Source organism: Asterias rubens, chromosome 17 (genome assembly GCF_902459465.1).
Source record: "Asterias rubens chromosome 17, eAstRub1.3, whole genome shotgun sequence".
NCBI lineage: Eukaryota > Metazoa > Echinodermata > Asteroidea > Forcipulatida > Asteriidae > Asterias > Asterias rubens.
The window spans coordinates 11624848-11646433 of record NC_047078.1 but is presented as its reverse complement, the minus strand read 5'-3'; the positions used below and the strand labels follow the sequence as shown (position 1 = coordinate 11646433).

The window sequence follows — 21586 nt, the reverse complement described above, 5'->3', positions numbered from 1 at the left end:
TTCAAAAGCCTCCTCAAGACATTTCTGTTTCCCCACCCATCCTAGTTTGTTTGTTTTTCTTTTGTTGTCATAGTCTCATGTAAAGCGCTCTGTTCTCCGTAGAGCGCTATATAAATGCTTCTTCTTATCTCTGCCCGTGCAACGGCAGAGATATTGTCCTTGTGGTGGATATTCTTCTTCTTCTTCTTCTCCTTCTTCTTCTTCTTCAGCTTGCATTTGCAAAACCGTGGCCACATATTGGGCTTGGGCTTAGGCTCCGTCAGTTATTTAGAAAACATGTGCTTTTCTAACGGGGCTTCAAACAGGCAGACGAAGCCCAAGCCGAAGCCCAAGTGACATCCCAAGCTAAAGCCGCGGTTTCGTAAAAAACGGAACCAAAAATTCCAACCTCGTACCTAAAGCTTGTAAGCCGATCAGAATTGCAACGTAAAAATATAACGAGGTTGTTTTAGTCACGTGATGAGTGAATCCTCTACGCTGCGCTGCGAGACGATCACCACCGAAGCTTTTCCCCACGTTATTGCAATGGGGGATTTTCCGGTCGCAGTGTGACCTGCACCGTGAACGTTAAAAACACTCTGCCGTGGTCTGGAGCTTATTCACGGCATACGGGTTCGGTGAAAACCCGGAGAGCCACTGGATGTTAACCGTGCTAACCGTGTATGGTTGTTAGTTACATGAGCTTTAGTTTGAGTGAGGAAACTTCGCAATCGTCACCGTTAATCCATAAGTCAATAGTCATTCAATAACGGAGCATTTTTATAGAAAAATTGTTTTAAATTAGCTTATTAGCTTTTACAAATTATTCTTTTCACAGTGCATCTTAAGAAAAGGTTTTGAATGTTTTTGGAATTTATGTGAGATTCATTACCTTGCCAAATGTCTTTGCAATGAAATATGTTGTAAAACAACTGCATGATACTGTTGGTAACAGTACCAAACTTAAGTGTTTCTTAGTAAAAGTTGGACACTTGATATTAATAGTGTTATCACTTGTCCATGTAATAATAGGCAGCTGACTTTTACCTAATCAAAAAGGTACGGTGGCCCAAAAGGACATCGCATAACTGTAAACTTGTCGGCATACGTATGCCGTGAAAATATTTTGGAATATGTGCGCATGCTTACGTATGCGCTTGCGTATGGTGGGATTTCGTTAAGATATTCGCGAGTAACGTATGCGAATATGTTTGAGTTGTCGAAAATTTTATTATACTTTGTCGCATATGTTTAATTAAAATTTCTAATATATATCTGTGGATTTTTAGCATCCAGTCTGATCCCGACATCATACTTATTCGCGAATAATTTCTTGACACCGCATACGTGTGCGCAAACATTTGCGAATAAATTTGTGACATCGCAAACGTATGCAATCAAAAAGGTACGGTGGCCCAAAAGCACATCGTATAACTGTAAACTTGTCGGCATACGTACATGTATGTCGTGAAAATATTTGGGAATATGTGCGCATGCTTACGTATGCGCTTGCGTATGGTCGGATTTCGTATTCTTCCGAACTCTTGACTTATTTTCATGTAGTTATTCTATTGATGGTTGTGTGTACTTTCATATAAATATATTGCTATTGTTACACGCTGTGCCTGCCGGAGTTATAAGCTTCATGTTACAGATTGTTCTGTATCACCCCCAAAACACACACAATTTTCATTTCTCCAAGTGCAACATAAACCATGCAGAATATTATGCTCCACCCCCCGCCGGGCAGAGATACCCGTATTTGCTCAAATACAGCTACCGTGCTTTCTAGTTCTTCTTCTTCTTATTATTATTGTTATTATTATTGAAAGGGGGCAGAGGGGCCCAACGAGATATAGCCGGGGTTGTAGAACAGTGGAATTTTACGTACCATGTAGGCGATGATTTCAAAGACTACGCCGACCAGAAACATGAGGATGATGACGGTATCCCTGAGATGTTCCCACTGGGTCATGACCGTTGTGAACCCTCTAGCTGCGATGCACTCAATCTCCCTCCACATCATACCTACATATACGAGGGGGAAATAAAATTATGAGTGATTACCAAGAAACTTATCTTCTTTAATGGCACTGGACACTATTGGTAATTACAAATATTTGTTAGCATAACAACTGTTGATAGAACAAAACATTGTGAGAAACGGCTCCCTCTTAAGAAAGAACTAATTTCTCACTAAAATATTTAAATTCGAGACCTATTGAATTCGAGACCTCAGTATTGAATTTGAGACCTCAGTATTGAATTTGAGACCTCAGTATTGAATTTGAGACCTCAGTATTGAATTTGAGACCTCAGTATTGAATTTGAGACCTCAGTATTGAATTCGAGACCTCAGTATTGAATTCAAGACCTCAGTATTGAATTCGAGACCTCAGTATTGAATTCGAGACCTCAGTATTGAATTCGAGACCTCAGTATTGAATTCGAGACCTCAGTATTGAATTCGAGGCCTCAGTATTGAATTGGAGACCTCAGTATTGAATTCGAGACCTCAGTATTGAATTCGAGACCTCAGTATTGAATTCGAGACCTCAGTATTGAATTCGAGACCTCAGTATTGAATTCGAGACCTCAGTGTTGAATTCGAGACCTCAGTATTGAATTCGAGACCTCAGTATTGAATTGGAGACCTCAGTATTGAATTGGAGACCTCAGTATTGAATTCGAGACCTCAGTATTGAATTCGAGACCTCAGTATTGAATTCGAGACCTCAGTATTGAATTCGAGACCTCAGTATTGAGTTCGAGACCTCAGTATTGAATTTGAGACCTCAGTATTGAATTCGAGACCTCAGTATTGAATTCGAGACCGCTGTAGTGTCTACCACAATTCCTCTGTAAAAAGGTTTTTCACCCGCTCTCTCATAAGTCACTGGGCGGGTGTGTCAAATCCCTCGCAGCTGGCACAACATCCCCACTGTCGCATTAAAACAATATTTACACAGGATACATAAAACAGCTCAGAGGCCGTTTTACACGGTCCTGTTAAAGGCACTGGACACCTTTTTGGTAATTGTCAAAGACCAGTCTTCCCACTTGGTGTATCTCAGCGTTGAAGCACAAAAAAAACTATGGAAATTTTAACTTCTTTGCTTTAACTGAAACCTGGCTCACTACTGATGTGATGGATTCCGAGTTAAATATCCCCAACTACACCATCTTTCGTTATGACAGAGTAAACAGACGCGGAGGAGGTGTACTTCTAGGCTGTCACAATAACTTTGTATGCCGTAGAAGGCAAGATTTCGAGCGTAATGATCTGGAGCTGTTATTGGTTGAGGTACGTCTGTCTAGCCGCAACAAGATGCTTCTTGGTGTTTTTTATAGGCCACCGAACAGTGGAGTTGAGCCACTAGAGGCACTGGCTGACACCTTAACTATTGTTTCCAGCCACTACAATAACATTTGTATTGTTGGAGATTTCAATCTCCCTACTTTACAGTGGAACCCTAGAAGTAAGCTGGCAGTCTCAAGTGGATCGACGATTGATGATGTTTTTGTTGATGCTGTCATGTCTGCTCACAATTTGCAACAAGTAAACGTTTGCTCCACAAGAGGAGAAAACATTCTCGACCTTGCCCTTACTTCTAGTAACCTCCTAGCTTCGTCTACAACAGGTGATGACTTTTTTCAATCTGATCACAAGTCAATAAGATTGAGCTTTCTTTTCAATGATACTTCAATGCCTGTTTTACAGCCTACCACTTGTACCAGTCGGCCCATTTTTAACTTCCGTAAAGCAGATTTAAAAGACCTCAACAGAACACTCGAGTGCATTCCCTGGAATCTGCTCGAAGCCACTGACAATATTGATGATGCTACATCTCTCTTCTATGATCTTGTTGAAGCTGCCATCATTGATGTTGTGCCTGTTGTCCGTCCACGTCGTCCCTCACCTCCTTGGTTTGATGGACAAGTTCATTTTGCCCTAAGAGCCAAAGAACGAGCATTTCGCCGCAAGAAGTCCAATCCTACTCCGGAGAACATAGCATCTTTTCAGCAATCAAGAACTGATTTCAAGAAACTGGTAAAGATTAAGTATGCATCATATCTTCAATCAATCACTGATGACATTGGTAAAAATCCAAAACGTTTTTGGAGTTTTATTAAGGCTCGATCCCGCCGGCATGCCTTGCCTTCAACTCTTCGTCATGAAACCTCAGGTCTAGAAGCTACCGATTCGTCTAGCAAAGCAGCTCTTTTTATGGACTTTTTCCAGTCTGTCTATCTTCCACCATCTGATGAATCTGATGCAACGGAGACTATGCATACTCTTCAGTCTGCTAACTTGAATGCCATGCCTGCTATCCAAATAACTGAATCTGATGTTCTAAAAAAGTTAAACAATATTGACTGTTCTAAAGCTAGTGGATCAGATAACGTATCAGGTTTTGTTTTTAATTCCTGTGCTGGTGCCCTCTGTGGTCCTTTATCGTATATTTTCACAAGAGCATCCAAGGAGGGATGCTTTCCTTCAAGTTGGAAAACTGCTAACCTTGTTCCTATCCATAAGGCTGGTAAAAAGTCAAGTGTCTCTAACTATAGGCCAATTTCATTAATCCCTCAGGTAGCCAAGGTTTATGAAAAAATACTATGTGAGCAGATTTTTTCCCATGTTCGACCTGCGATTTCTGAGCAACAGCACGGTTTTGTCTCTGGAAGGGGTTGTTCCACAAACCTTACTTCACTCTACTGGAGGCATACTGTGCTGTTGATCAGAGAGAGCAGTTAGATGTTATATATACTGATTTTTCCAAGGCATTTGATCGAGTCAACCATGATTTTCTTTTGTACAAACTGAATTCCTACAATATTCATCCAAATGTATTAATTTTGTTACAAAGTTATCTAACTGGCAGAAAACATAGAGTAGTTGTGGATGGTTTTTCTTCCGAATGGAAAACAGTGCCCTCTGGAATTCCACAGGGTTTAATTCTAGGACCTCTCTTATTTACATTATTTGTTAACGATCTTCCTGAATGTTTAAGTAATAAATGTTTACTTTATGCTGATGATCTAAAGGTTTTTCGTCAGATTGGTTGCACAGCCGATACTATTTCTTTGCAGGCTGACTTAGATAGAATTCTTGACTGGTCTAAAACATGGCGTCTATTTCTTAACGTTAACAAATGTAGCATTTTAACCCTAACTGTTAAGAAGAAGCCTGTCAAATTTGATTATACCTTAGGTGATAATATTCTTACTCGTGTTGATGTCCAGAAAGATCTTGGTATTTTTATTGACAGCAGACTCATTTTCAACTCGCATGTTAATACTATTATCAAAGAAGCCAATCGCATGAGTGGTTTAGTATGGCGTAATGTTTTGTTCTCTCATCAGACCTAATCTTGAATTTTGTACCATTGTATTTAACTCTATTTCAGCCCATCAAGCACATAGACTAGAGGGAGTTCAGTTTCGTTTCTCAAATTTATTCATAGGACACTAAATAATGGCACTGTTTATAACTTGGATTATCTTGACCTATGTAAAATGTACAGACTTCCACCCCTTAGACAGAGAAGAATATTGAATGACTGTCTATTTCTCTACAAATCTTTCCACAATCATTTTAGCAACACTGAGTTCAACCCCTTTGCCTTACATGTTCCTAACCGTAATACTAGACAGTCTATTAAACACATCTTATATGTGCCAAGGAATCGGGTAGATGTGACAAAGCGTGGCTTTTTGTCAAGGATTTCCTCCACATATAATAGTATCCATGGTTCTTGTGATGTGTTCGGAGCCCCTTCTCTTAATTCCTTTGGTGTTCAGGTTTTGAGTGCCATATCCTCTTCCAGTAACTAATGTATACATGTATTTACAGTGTTTTGTTTTATTTTATTTGGTATTGTTTACATCAATTTTTTTTTTTTTTTTTTCCCTTGTCTTTTTATCGTTTATTCTGTTTATAATTTAATGTAGGCTTTTGCTTTTAAAATTTATTTTAAATATATTTTCACAGTCGTTCATGGTGGTCTGTTTCTGTTTCCTATTTTATTTTACTTAATCTTCAATGTATGCTTTAATTTTCTTTCCTAAGATGATTCTATTTTAATTGTTAACTTTGTACATATCAGATTGTTTTTATATAGGCTATATGAATATTTCTTATTGTTTTTTTTTTTGTATCCTTTCCTGTAATTGGCAGCTCGTCCGCTGTTGGTTTGGTCAATAAATATATATAAATAACTCAATTGGTCATCGAAGTTGCAAGATAATAATGGCAGAAAAAACACCCTTGTCACAAGAAGTTGTTTGCTTTCAGATGCTTGATTTGGTACCTCAAAATCTAATTCTGAGGTTTTTAAATCAAATTAAAACATTTTAGTGGAAAATTACTTCTTTTTCAAAAACTACATTACTACGGGATGGTTTTGAGAATGTTTTATACTATCAACAGCTCTCCATTGCTAGTTACGAAGTATGTTTTTATGCTAACAATAATTTTAAGTAATTACCAATAGTGTCTTTAAAGACAAAGGACACTATTGGTAATTGTCAAAGACCAGTCTTCTCACTTGGTGTATCTCAACATATGCATAAAATAACAAACCTGTGAAAGTTTGAGCTTGATTGGTCTTCGGAGTTGCCAGATAACTATGAAAGAAAAAACACCCTTGTCACACGAACTTGTGTGCTTTCAGATGCTTGATTTCGAGACCTCAAATTCTAAACTTGAGGTCTCGAAATCAAATTCATAGAAAATTACTTCTTTCTCGAGAACTATGTCACTTCAGAGGGAGCCGTTTCTCACAATGTTTTATACTATCAACCTCTCTCCATTACTTGTTACCAAGTGAGGTTTTATGCTGATAATTATTGTGACTAATTACCAATAGTGTCCACAACGGTATCTTCTGTAAGCCTCCGTTCAGTGTCATACTACAGACTTTCCTGTGTACGATCTCCAGATGTTTTGATCCAATGCCAAGTCGCACCAGGTGATATTAAAAAGGGAGGACATCCTCTTCAAAAACTTCCTTATAATGCAGGTCGAGGTGTCCTGGGGCTGATTTTACATAGCACTAAGAGTCATCTTAATAAGTGTTGTCAGTGTTGCCATAATGATTTGTGAATTTCAGTTAAGATAATAAATCTTAATCTCTTTGTGAAATTGAGCCGAGGACCGACAATTCCACCGTAAAAAGGTCTTTCACCGACTCTCATGAGTCACTGGGCGGGAGTGTCAAACCCCATCGCAGCTGGCACTACAATGTACACCCCTACTGTCTCAATAAAAAATTATTATAAAGGATACAAGCATAAGCTCAGAGGCTGTTTTACATCAGGGTCCTGTTAAAGGCACTGGACACTATTGGTAATTACTCAAAATAATTATCAGCATAAAACATCACTTGGTAACGAGTAATGGGGAGAGGTTGATGGTATAAAACATTGTGAGAAACGGCATCCTCTGAAGTGCCATAGTTTTCGAGAAAGAAGTAATTTTCCACAAATTTGATTTCGAGACCTCAGATTTAGAACTTGAGGTCCCTAAATTAACCATCTAAACGCACACACAAGGGTGTTTTTTCTTTCATTATTATCTCGCAAGTTCGATGACCGATTGCGCTCAAATTTTCACAGGTTTGTTATTTTATGCATATGTTGAGATACACCAAGTGTGAAGGCAAGTCTTTGACAATTACCAATAGTGTCCACTGCCTTTAAAGGCACTGGACACCTTTGGTAATTACTCAAAATAATAGTTACCAAAAAACTTACTTGGTAACAAGCAATGGAGAGCTGTTGATAGTACAAAACAAAAAGTATCAAAACCCTTTCAACAAACATGACAAATGACCTTTACAGACAAACAGAATAAATGATATTACCTAGAATCCAGAGCAGTGCAGCCACGTTGTACATGTAGGGCCGAGTGAAGCTAAGGTTGTGAGCCGTTCCGCTATCGTTAACTGCTTCCCAGGTTAGTAAGGTCACGAAGGTCAGATCAGCCGCTAGATACATGATGAACATCACAATGCTGTAGGCAGGGTGAAAAACATACATTGAATTATTAGTACAGTAATCTTCGGCATGCACAAGGGGGATCTGATTGCACTCTGCGTTAATATCTTGGAATGGCCAGACCATGAAATCATTACGTTTGCTTTAAAAGGGTGTGGCAATATAACTCCTCGGTGGCATGGTTGGCTTGTGTTTAAAGTGCTCGCCTCTCACCAAAGTGACTCCGGTTCGATTTCCGGCCAGCCATATGTGAGTTGAGTTGTGCGTTGGTTCTCTGCTGTGCCACGAGGGTTTTCCCAGACTATCCGGTTTTCCTCCACCAGGAAAAAAATCAAGTTGATGTGGCTGGCAGCCAACGGCTCCAAAATACTGCTGCCCGCATTGTGACACTGTCTAGAAAATCCTAGTGTTCTATCACCCCCATTCTGAAACAACTACACTGGCTCCCTATCTCTCAACGAATCATCTTCAAGCTGATGCTCATTGTCCACAAAGCTCTTAATGGCAAGGCTCCCCACTATATTTCTGAACTGCTTCAAGTTTACACTCCATCAAGGAATCTTCGATCAAGTTCTATGCTTCTCCTCATTGAACCCAAGTCTCGACACTCATGGGGTGACAGGTCTTTTTCTTCAGCCGCGCCACGCATCTGGAACTCTCTACCACTTAATCTTCGATCTTGTCTTTGTACTGCAAAATTCAAGTCTCTTCTCAAAACTTATCTTATGTCACAAGTTTTCAATTACTAATTTTGTTGTGTCTGTTTTTCTTTGTGTTGTGTTTTGTTTTTGTTTTGTTTTTGGTTTTACTGCGCCTTGGACACCCATCAGGGTGGATATGTGCACATTACAAGTCTTATTATTATTATAGGCGCCCTTGCATGCCTGCTTCTCGAACACGTTGTAGCCGCGTCCTTCGCAATTCAGCTCTTAGCTGCGAGTAAGGATGATTAGCCCTCTCAAATTATTATTATAAATATTACTATTAAACTGTATAAAAGACCCCCAAAAGACTTTCAGATATAATTGATTATACTTACGGAATTCTGACGAAGGTTTTTATTTTCTGTCTGTCGGAGTAAACATAGAGTACAGCGAGGAAGGGGTAGAGAAGAAAGAGTAGAGCAAAGAGAAAAGTTCGGTAGACGGCAGACTTGTCTCTGACGAAGAGAGGTCGTTTGTAGAACTGGCTTATGATGACTTGCTGACAGTTTGGATGAGCGATGAACTGGGCAAGAAATTGGAAAATACAAAAAAAATTACGGAACAATGTACAGAATTGGTTTTAGCTAACAAAACAGTTACTGGCAGTGTAAGCTGGCAGTGTACATGTAAGCACTTTATGTGGTCCATACATAAACTGACAAAACTACACATGAGTACACGTATCAAATTGATTGGCCATATGGGTCACGAGAAAACAGTGAAAAAGCGATTACCCTTTTGCTGCTGACAACACCAGAGTTTTGGTTTGATGAACCAGACCAGTCTGCGACAAAGCACTCACATGCATTCGATATAACAATAACAAAAAAAGAGTGGCTTCTTATTTAGCAGGCATATCCATAACTCAGTCCTTCTGAAGGCGCTTTAACATACATTCATAAATACCTAAGACAGTTTATCCATTCTGATTGGTCGAGAGGGCATCACGAGGGGTTGTTTGAACGGATGATATAACACCAGTAAAAAGTGATGAAACATGGGCGTGACACGCGAGCTTGCACCTAATCTTATAAGACAGTTTCTTCATTCCTATTGGTCGAGAGCAATGGCTAAAAAAGTTGTGCCACATCACGCGATAGGCGCACAGCATTCCCTTATAAGGAGTTGTTTACCCGAGGGCGGCTGAGGTCTTTACCATTTCATAGCTGGAGGGGTGTTGTGTTGAAAGAAATCATTTAACAATTATAATTTTTGCATTTATTTAAAAAAAAGTTTTGATGTTTTTGACCGAAAAGGTATTTATGAATGGGAATCAAAGTGTGTTGAATCGGTTTTCAACTAGTTTTAAACCCGCCGGGACCTAGGGTAGATTTCACAATGGTAGTCCTAACTTAGGACTAGTCCTAGGCAATGCTAAGAGATAGGACTGGTCCTAAGTTAGGACCAGTAACTCATCCTAACTCAGGACTGGTCCCATCTCTTAGCATTGCTTAAGACTAGTCCTAAGTACGGACTACCTTTGTGAAATCCACCCCTGGTTCTTTATAATTTACCTCAACGATCGTCTCGGTAAAATTATCAAGAACCAGTCCAAGAAAACCTCTTCACCACACATTGATTCCCTTAGTATTTCCAGCAAGGTGGACTACGTTAGAATTACAAGACCTACTCCTTTAACATAGCACCATGTAATGGTTTACAAAATGCAGCGACGCAATATGCTGCCAATCAAGTCAAGAACAACGGGGGCGAACTACTTATCTTTTCAATACTAGTGCACTTGGTTCTTTTATGTGCATTAAACAAGACACAGGACCAATGGCTTTTGTCCCATCCAAAGGACAAAGCAATAATGGTTACATAAGTGTCTTGCTCAGGGACACAAGATCGTCGAGGTAAACTACTAGGACTTGAACCCACACTCTTCTGATCAGAAACCCCAGAGCTTGATGAGGAGACCAGTGCTCTTAAAGGGAAGGTAAACAATTGGTAATTGTCAAAGACCAGTCTTCTCACTTGGTGTATCCCAAAATAAGCATAAAATAACAAATTGGTAGAGAAAATGATGAGAGAAAAAACACCCTTGTTGGACCAATTTGTGTGCTTTCAGAAGGAAATAAAAAAAAGACTTCTGGCTAGGTTGTCTTTATTAGGGTGGGACAGGACCGTCATAATCTGCAAACATAACAAAATCATCATCAAGTATTTACAAATAATATTATTGATAATATTTAAAGGAACACGTTGCCCTGGAGCGGTCGAGTTGGTCTTTGAAAAGTGTTTGTAACCATTTGTTATAAAATGCATGTGGTTGGAAAAATATGTATTTGTAAGTAGAATACAATGATCCACACAAATATGCCTGGAAATTGCGTGTTTTCCTTTTCCCTCGTCGACTAACACGGTCGGCAACTTTTTGGGAGTCAATTTTTTTACTCCCATAAATGGACGACCGTGTTAGTTCGCAAAGCAAAAGGAAAACCACGCAACTTCGAGGCATATTTGTGTGGATCATTATATTCTACTTTTAAAACATCTTTCCAACCACATGCATTTCATAACAAACAGTTACAAATGCTTTTTATAGGCCAACTCGTCCGATCCAAGGCAACGTGTTCCTTTAAGTTTTTTTATCATATAACAAAAACATGGTGAGGTATCAATATATATTTGGTTTGTGGTAACACCATAGGTGTATCTACTTGCCAGGTAGAGTTTGTTCTTAGAGAACTATCTTTCTGTATTTTACTACCGCAGTAGAGTAGATTTATTGGATGTTCGGGAGACTTCTTAGTTCTGAAAAAAACTTTCCTGCTTTTTAACTACTACCCAAGTGGAAGGTATAGAAAATTAGCTGGGACTACTTTTTTTTTTAATGGACCGTTCCGGCTTTCCACTAAGCTCCGCCCACCGCGCACGTGAGCAAGACACGTGTACAAGCACTCCCAATGACATTCTGCACGATTCTGCCGCGCGTGCCAAATATACGCGCACGCATGACCGAGTTTGTCCGACCACAATCATTGCTGTGATTGGTCAAATGGGTGAACGCGCACAGTTTGATTGACAGGCCAGATCGGTTCATTGGTCTCAACAGTTCGACTAGCTTGCTCTAGTCATCGTCCAAGGACAAACTCTACCTGGTAAGTAGATACAATCATGGTGTTACCGCAAACCAAATACATGTATATAACAATAAATTAATTGAAACATTTTGATTAAATGCACTAGACACTATTGGTAATTACTTGAACCAATTGTTAGCATAAATCTCACTTGGTAGTGTCATGGCCGAGCGGTTAAGAGCACCGGATTCAAGCACTGGTGTTTGATCAGCAGGGTGTGGGTTCGGATCCCGGTCGTGACACTAGCTACATAAAATTGTGGAGATAGTGCTTTCTGCTCTACCGGCAAGGCTTTGAATTGATGATACCGAAGCCTACATTCGTATGGACTGTGAAAGGGGTAACCCTGTTTCAGCCCTAGGAGTAGGTGGCAACGACCTCTAGAAAATATAATTGTAGCCCACACCTTGATATGGCCTTCAGGCCTTGGGTGTCAGGCAACTTGCTTAAAAAAAAAAAAAAAAAAAAAAAAAAAGCTGTTGATAGTATAAAACATTATGAGAAACATCTTTCAAACCATGCAATTTATGACAAACAGTTTCAAACGCTTTTCATAGACCAACTCGACCGATCCAAGGCAATGTGTTCCTTTAACTAAATGTAGGGCAACTTTAATAAGTACCTACCTCTTCCGTACTTCTTGCCTGCGAGATAAACTCCGTAGAGAATCGTTCCATATTCACCTCTAGTTCATTATACAACACTTTGAACTCAATCTCGATCTCACCAAGTCGTCTGATTTCATCACAGGGCGTAAACGCCCGATCCACTGGGTCGTTGCTCGCTCTGGCTACGTATGCTTCGCTCGCGAGACCTTTGTATATCTCCATGGTGCTGACGGATCGCTGGAAACTGTCTGTGGAAGCGGTGTTAACGGCCGCGTCGCAGGCTAATGGGATGCGTGCACCAGCTTCTAGGAGGAGCTGTATGAATTATGAAAATATAATAAATAATAATAATAATTAATAAATACCTTGGACGGTTTCAAGTCTCTGATTGCTATAAAGACGGCTTTGGAAAAATAGCAAATAAGTGGCCACTAAATTAGCATACATTGTGTAAACCTTGCAACGTATCACATGCTTATTTATATCCATGTTAGTTTCATTGCAACTTCGCGCACTTGCGCGTACGCGCGACCTGCGCTGAAACTGTATCAATTTTGAGTGCGCGCGCGTAACAGGTGCGCACGTATAAACTGACGCTGAGCTCATGTGCGCGTTTTAATGCACAAAGAACAGCTTTCGTCCAATCATTTGCCTCCTTTGACTCCAGTGAAGGCGCTGAACAGATCATTGTTTAAAAGAGTCACTGGTCTCAAAGATCAGTAATGTGATTAACGCACGAAAGAGATGGGAACCATCAAAAGTTCAAATATGGCGTCTGAATAATAATAATAATAATAAAATTTTAAAAAAAATGAACATACCTCTAGAAGTACCGCCGAGAGAAAAGTCACAAAATTTGGACAATTTTAGCCGTTTAATTTGCTAAAAAAGGTATTTATTAATGGGAATAACAGTGTTCGTACCCGGTCTTCACTGCGTGGTAATGACCTTGGTTGGTGGCTGGCGCTGTTAACGGACCTCGCCTCCGGCTCGGTCTGTTAACAGCGCCAGCCAACCTGGTCATTACCACGCAGTGAAGACCGGGTACTCGCACTGTTATTCCCTAATTACAACATTTATAGAGAGCTAAATCAAATTTTTCTAAGCGCTTATAACCAGATTGACAAAACAGATGGGTTTTAAGTTGAGATTTGAAAGTGTCCGATGAAAGAGCTGCTTGAATGTGGGTGGGTAGCTGGTTCCAAAGTGTTGGAGCTATGACTGAAAAGGCCCGATCGCCATAGCGTGTCATGGTCGGTTTTCCGGGGAAAGTTGGAAATGGGCAATTAAAGAAGAGCAAAGGCGTCTACTACAATGGGTTACTGGCAGGTCTTCCAAACACTCATCTCGCTCCTCTACAAAGAATACAAAATTCCGCTGCCAGATTAGTCACCCTTACGAAAAAATCAGAACACATAACACCCATCATTCGCTCTCTTCATTGGCTTCCAATTCACCAAGGCATCCACTTCAAAATTCTTCTTCTTTCGTAGCTGTTTATAATTTGGCTCCGGTGTGGCGGTCTCGGAGATACTCAGAGCTCCAGATTACCAAATACGGTAGTATTACGTCGTGCCGTGCCTGCGCACACAAAGCGAAAGTAGTTGATTTTAGCGCCGTGCCGAGTGCACTCTCGTAGTAGACTTGTGGACAAGTCGTTTATGGTCCTACGCGGTGAGATAGTTTGAGTTTCAGTGGTGCTTTCCGCGCGCAAACTGCTGGTTGCGCAACTACTGCGCTGCCCGACTCCAGGCAGCTCGTAGTAGTCGCGCAACCAGCAGTTCGCTGTTAATATAAAAATAAATATAAAAACGGCCTCAGCAGTACTTCAAATTGTAAGCAAATACAATAGTGGGGGGGGGGGGAATGTTAGTTCACCCCAAAGAACTTCTCAAAAAAAAATGAACACATATTAACAATAAATGAGGATTCTGATATAGCGCTCATGTTCGCCACTCAGTGACGCTCAAGAGGCTTTAACATTCAGTATTTTCCTGTGAGGTATTTAAGGGACAAATCGTATGTTTGAACTATGAGATCTAATGTACTCCTTTTACATAGCACTATGTAATGGTTTACAAGGTGCTCTGGCGCAATGTGCTACCAATCAAACCAGGAACACCGGGGCAAATTCCTTCTCTCTTCGACAAATGCACTGGGTTCATTTACGTGCGTTGAATAACAGACAAGACCAATGGCTTTACGTCCCATTCAAAAGGACGAAGCATAGTGGTTAAGTGTCTTGCATTTAGGACACAGGTGTTACGACTGGGACTCGAACCCACACTCTGCTGATCAGAAACATCTGGAAGTGAGTGGCTCTGCCCATGCTTCCTGCGAATGCGAATGCGATTTTGATACGAAGGTTGACGTCACAAATTCGCAACGAAATTCGCACTGAGTTGAGTTGCGCTCAACTCTCTTGCAAATATCGCAGCGAAAGAGGAGTTGTGACGTCAAACTCACATCAAATTTGCATCGTATTCGCATTCACAGGAAGTATGAACCGGGCTTTAGCTGGGAATGGAACAAAGAACACAGTGGTGATATGCAAGTGCTTTACCCACAAGTCCCTCCCCCAGGGGTGAGAGACATTATTACTGCAACAAACAAGTCTGAAAATTCGATACAAACTCAAACATGTTGAAATTACATGTATAGCATTTCTACCGTTTGGTAACCCCTTGGGTTATATGTAGATTTCAAGGAGCTTTTGGAAACAGTATCCAAAGCAACTAGAGAAGTAGACTAATGAGCAAGATTTTTCTATTTGTAAAAAAAAAAAGTATTGCCTGATTTTCTTCACCAGGCCGACATAAAAAAGTCTGACTAATCTCATCCCTGCTCCCCCAACCCTTCTGGCCGAGTGGAGAAATCTGTCTTACCTTCACCTTCTGGAAATTATTTCTTTGAGCAGCGAGAATGATTGGATTGATGTATGGATGGAAGTCATCATTGGAACAACGGCAGTCAATAATCTGTCGACCCTCTGTATAATCCTTCAAACAAATTATCAAATCAATTTTGAAATAATTTGGAGTTAAAGGGTTTGGGTACTTTTGATATGACACAAAACACAAAATGTCCACAGATTTACATAAGACTAAAGGACGAGTCACACTGCAGGGATAATGATAAGGATAACGCAAATTGAACGCATTCTATTGGTTGAATTGCTCCACGCATAGTATGCTCACGCTCATTCAACCAAGTAAATGTGTTCTCTTTGCGTCGTCATCGTTATCGTTTTCATTATCGCTGCAGTGTGACTGGGTCATTCAATCGATTTAATGGTGGTAGAAATCTTCCCTAAAAATTATATTTTCTGAGGTGCTGTAGTTTTCGAGAAATGACGTGAATTTCACAAAACTAACATTTCATCTTAGTAAGTCGAAATTAATTTCAGCATGTTCAACAGATTTACTCTCCTGAAACATTGCTATGTGAATTTCACGTTTTTTTCTCAAAAACTTGACATCTTATGAAGCTGAAACTTCTTCAAGTAAATTATACTACATACAAGTACATCTCCATTCACAGTGGGTAGGTATTAATGTCTTGGCCAAAAACAATTTTAAGTTATCAAAACCTTTTAAGGGCACTGGACACTCACTTGGTGTATCCCAACACATGCACAAAGTAACAAACCTGTGAAAATTTGAACTCAAGTGGTCATCGAAGTTGCAAGAGAACAACAAAAGAAAAAACTTCCTTGTTGGACAATTTTGTGCTTTCAGATGCCTTATAAAAGGCTAAGAGAAGTCCTTTTCATAATTGAGTGAGAAATTGCCTCTTTCTCAAAAACGTTACTTTAGAGGGAGCAGTTTCTCACAATGTTTTCAACAGCTCTCCATTGCTCATTCCAAAGTAAATTGTTTATGCTAACAATTATTTTATAATTATTGGCCTACCGTTATTTCCCCAAACCCAAGCTGTGGTAGTGTCAGCAGCAGGGTGAGGGTTCGAATCCTGGTCATGGCACTTGAGTAAGGCACATAAATACCACTCTTTAACATGTCCACTTTTTGGATGACATGTGACCAAATTAAAGCCAGTGGACACTTTCGGTATACAGTATTGTCTAAGGCCCACACTTCGTGTATCACAACTTATATGTAAAATAACAAACCTGTGAAAATTTAGGCTCAACCGGTCATCGGAGTGGGGAGAAAATAATGGGAAAACCCACTCTTGTTTCCGCGCGTTTCGCCGTGTCATGACATGTGTTTAAAATAAATCCGTAATTCTCGCTAACGAGAATTTATATTGTTTTAATTATTTCTCAAAAAGTAAGCATTTCATGAAACAATATTTCAAGAGAAGTCTTTCACCACTACCTTCTGTAAACCCTGTAAATTATTTGTAAATCTGTGAACTTTTTTTTTTTTTCTGTACCGAAAGTGTATAATGGCTTTAATTTAAACCTTTCTGCAAATTTCCAATTTAGAACAAAATAAAAACTCCATTGTTGCACAACGTTGTGTGCTTTCAGAAGCTCCATAAAAGGCTTCCCAAGGGTAAACAATTCAGAAATCATACCAGATAAGCGACAGAAGTTTGAAAGCTTATTCAATTAACAAAATTACATACCATTGACTTGTTAGCAACATCGCACAGAATCCTGACAGCTTCCCCGAAGTCGTGCTCCACAGCTCTCAAGAGGGCGTCCTTTATTTGGACCTTGTGTTCAAGAAGCGGGTATATAACAGCTGTGGAAAAAATAAATACTAAATACATGAAATAATGATTCACCAGAAGGAACGAAAACGCTGTTTGAATAGTTACATGAAGAATAGTTGATTTCGAAATCAAATTCATGGAAAATTACTTCTTTCTCAAAAACTACGTTACTTCAGAGGGAGCCATTTCTCACAATGTTTTATACTATCAACTCTCCATTGCTTACCAAGTAAGTTTGTATGCTAACAGTTGTTTTGAGTAGTTACTAATAGTGTCCAGTGCCTTTAAATCCAGTATTAAAGTATTTCAGTTCACATGAGTTGATAGATTTTACAATCTAACGAAATCCCAACAATTTCAAGTGTATTTTCAGTTTGCAGTAAAGTAAGATAACCCCACGCTTTGCTGTGTAAATTTGGTCTTTAAGATTCATCACTTTTCTTGCTATTTATTCTACATGTACCTTCTGCACCTTATACACACCCAGCTGGTTGGGTAGTGCACATTACAACTTTACAAGTCTATTAGACTTTGGAGTTCGGGAGACTTGGTTGTAAAGAGAACTGTCCTGCTACCTGGGAGGGAGGGAGGTGGGAAGGTAGGAACTTGGGTGGTACTACTTAGTCATGTTAGATACTTAGTCATGTTAGTTAGTCATCGAGGGGACTTCACTATCGCAGAGTGCTCTTTAACTATTGGTCTGAACGTTTTGACTAGCCTGCTTTAGTCATCGTCTGGGCCCAATTTCATAGAGCTGCTAAGCACAGGAAAAATTGCTCAGCATGAAATTTATTCCTTAATAAAAACAGGATTACCAACCATGTTTCCACGTGATTTTCAGGATTTATAAGCAAACAACAGCTGAAAAATAAAAAATATAAAAAAAAACATGAAAAAAAACCCCAGGATTACCAACCAACTTTCCATTTGTTGCATAGCACAAAAAATGGAAAGTTGGTTGGTAATCCTGGGTTTTTTTTCCAGTTTTTTTTTGTTTTTGTTTTTTTCATGGTAAGCAAATTTGTGTGCTTAGCATGTACACATAGGTAAATTTGGCCCAGGAGACTGAAGAGTTTATACATGTAGGGAATCAGAGATTTCAGTGTAAAGCTGACAGCTTTGTAGGGCCCAGACTCTAACCCTCAGCACTAATCTGAGTACACAGTTGGTTGGTCTAGATTGGTATTTACCCTAGAGTTATATAACAACTAGAGGGCGCACTGGCCTATATACGTGACCCGGGAGCGCGCAGGCGGCCATTTTCTAAGTTGAACAAACAGGCATTGCTTAGCGTAGCGCTCATAAACACAAACTCCAACGTGTGTTTCTTATTCAGCGCACGTACAGAATGGCGCGCAATCTCCTTTACGGTTCCGTCGCGTTTGTGCAAGCAGCATCACCAGTGCGCCCTCTAGTTCTTATATTATAACTCTATGGTATTTACCCTACTCCCTACATGGGCAAGGTGGTGGTCAATTTACTTTTGTCAGAACTGAACACGCAAACCGAAAGCAGCCCCAGCTCTGTACCAGGGGACGATTTCGTCCAGCACTTTTGTATCTATAGACGATGTGACCTATGTTTACATTCAAATCGCCCTCTGTTGACAAAACACTGTACACGTCATGTTCTTTCCGGGCACGCGTAGTCATGGTAAGATTGCATGTACTTTTCTAGCTGGCTGCCAAAGCACAAAGGTTTTGCCTGGCGGTATGCGCGCGAATCATGAATGGTTTTTAAGTGACATCAGAGGTCACATCGTCTACATGTATACATGCCAACATTGAGTAGCGAATCCTGTTTTTGGAGAAGCAACATGCTGTGAAGCATTTTGCTCAGCTATAAAAGGGAAATCGTTCCCTGCATACCTTCTACAACACTGCACTGTCATTTACTCACCCAGGTTTCCGTTTGCTATCGCTATGTGGAGTGCAGAGCGCCCATTGGCATCGACGCTGTCTATATCCATGTTATGTTTGGCACTGTTCTCTAGACTGTCCTTGATGCCCTTGACGTCTCCAGTTCGGGCGGCTAAGAAATACCTTTCCCGGGCAACCACTGGTGGCAATGTCTCCTCCATGATGTCTTGTATCTGTGAATAAGAAATGAAAAAAAATAGTTGCCCTGAATTTGATACTTCTCAAACATGACAAAAGCGGTGGACAGAGCTGTACATGTAGCTAGACCAATTTGAGTTGAGCCATTTTTGCTGAAGTGCAAGCTTCAGGCTTGATGCCAGGTTTCAAAACTAATAGACCGATCCAGTTGGCTCCGCCCACGAAGCACGTGTGAGCAAGAACACATGGGGCTCTCCAATGCCTTTCTGCACAACTCTGTCGCGCGCGCCAAGATACACGCACGCATGACGGACCTTATTTGTCGGACCTTTGTTGCATTGTAATTGGTCAATACGCAATGGGGCGGAGCTTAATGGATTGGTCTATTGTGTTACGGGGCCATGCAACAAATTGAATGGCCTTTTGACTGTGTTCTTTCTCTGCGACATTTACTTAGTTGTATCTCAGATCATCAATGCAGTGGACTATATTTTGAAAACTGTACTGTGGGCGGCACAAAGGATTTTGCTCAGAGTGCTGGCCAAAAATTGTAGGTACTGGGCAGGCCCGCCCAGCACCACCCACCGTGGCTACCACTGGATGACATCGCAATAATTTTGCAATAATATCGCCAAAGGCCTTGATTTCCACAGGGCCTTGATGCCCTTTTAAAAGTTTTGATGGAATTTGCGATTTACCAAATGGAAGTGCCCCTTGCTGAATGGAAATGGCCTTACATCTCACTCAGAATAAAAACAAATCTTTGAAGTGAGTGGCACCGACAGCAGAAAGGTTTCTGTATGGCGCCACCACTTTTTTATTTGATATGGTATCTAACTTACCTCAACATGCTCAATGACGTATCCCTGTTTGTAAAACTGAGTGAAAAAGTGGTGGCGCCATACGGAAAGTTACCCCTGACAGCATCTAACCTGTATATATACTCACTGCATATTTTTGTTTTTATCAGTCTGTTTTTGTTGTGTGTTTTTTTATACTACAACATACTGTCATCAAGTTTGTTAAAGAAGTTCAATGAAAAAGTGCTAGTGCAGAAATGACACTGACAGTGCTATACATGGTGTCATGGGTTTCTGATAGTGATAGTATAACACTACAGGAAAATTGTTTACAATCAAAAACTAATTAAAAAAAAAAAAAAAAAATTAACAAGAAACTTGCACTTCATCATGTGTTTAAATCAATTCAATACACTTTATTTCCAAATCCAAACAATTAAACAAAACAATAAGCAGTGAATAAAGAACTATGTTTTACAAGCAAATGGAATAATGATAATACATGAAGTAGGCCCTAATACTACATTTACAAGCAAAGGCAAAATATAAATTACGGAAAACAAGCAAAAAAACATACAGAGCACAAGGTGATGGAGTTGGAGGGGGCCCATAAAAAGCAAAGCTTGTCGAATATGGACCCCCCTAACGAAAGCAATAAAGCATAACAATCAGTTTACAAAAGGAAACAAACACAATACAATACGTAGGTACTAAAAAAATACTAAGCAATAATGAAGAGATGAACATGAAACAGATAAGCAAAACAAAAACCCCCAAAACACAAAAAAACAAGGACAAACTTTACATCAATAATTTAACAGGATGACAAGTAATGTGCGTAAATAGATTCATTTAAATTAAATTAATACTCATTAGAGAACAAAAACCAAAAAAATGGAAAACCAGAATTAGGCAACAAGACTATAAAAATAATGTGAATAGGTGAATACAGGACATAATAGAACTAGGCGCAATTATTAAGGAGGAACTGTTTAAGCTTACTTTTAATCATACTCAAGGAAGTGGCATTAGTGAGAGGAGTGTTCAAAGAGTTCCAGAGTTTAGGACCTTGGTATTTAATACTATTGTTCCAGAGTCTAGGACCTTGGTATTTAATACTATTGTTCCAGAGTTTAGGACCTTGGTATTTAATACTATTGTTCCAGAGTTTAGGACCTTGGTATTTAATACTATTGTTCCAGAGTTTAGGACCTTGGTATTTAATACTATTGTTCCAGAGTTTAGGACCTTGGTATTTAATACTATTGTTCCAGAGTTTAGGACCTTGGTATTTAATACTATTGTTCCAGAGTTTAGGACCTTGGTATTTAATACTATTGTTCCAGAGTTTAGGACCTTGGTATTTAATACTATTGTGAGAAAGAAGGGTCCTGGTAAATGGAATGTGATAGTGGGAAGCTTGACGGCTACAATGAGTATGGATGGACTGATTATGGGTGAAAATTGAAGCAAGGCAGGAGGGTAAACTGTTGTGAGCCAGTTGAAACATGAATGTACCCAGATGAAAAGAATAGATGTCATTCAATTTCAGAGAACGGTACTTGGTGAATAGGGGATCAGTGTGAGCAAGATAAGACGAATTGCTAACAACACGAATGGCCCTTTTTTGTAAAAGGAACAGTCTATCAACACAGAATGAGACGCATTACCCCA

The 21586-nt window shown here is 39.8% G+C and overlaps 1 pseudogene; it reads right to left on the bottom strand.

The window, feature by feature from the left end:
• The window catches only part of LOC117301813, a 34667-nt pseudogene extending 15529 nt beyond the window's left edge, over window positions 1-19138 (bottom strand).
• Between the last annotated feature and the right edge of the window lie 2448 nt (window positions 19139-21586).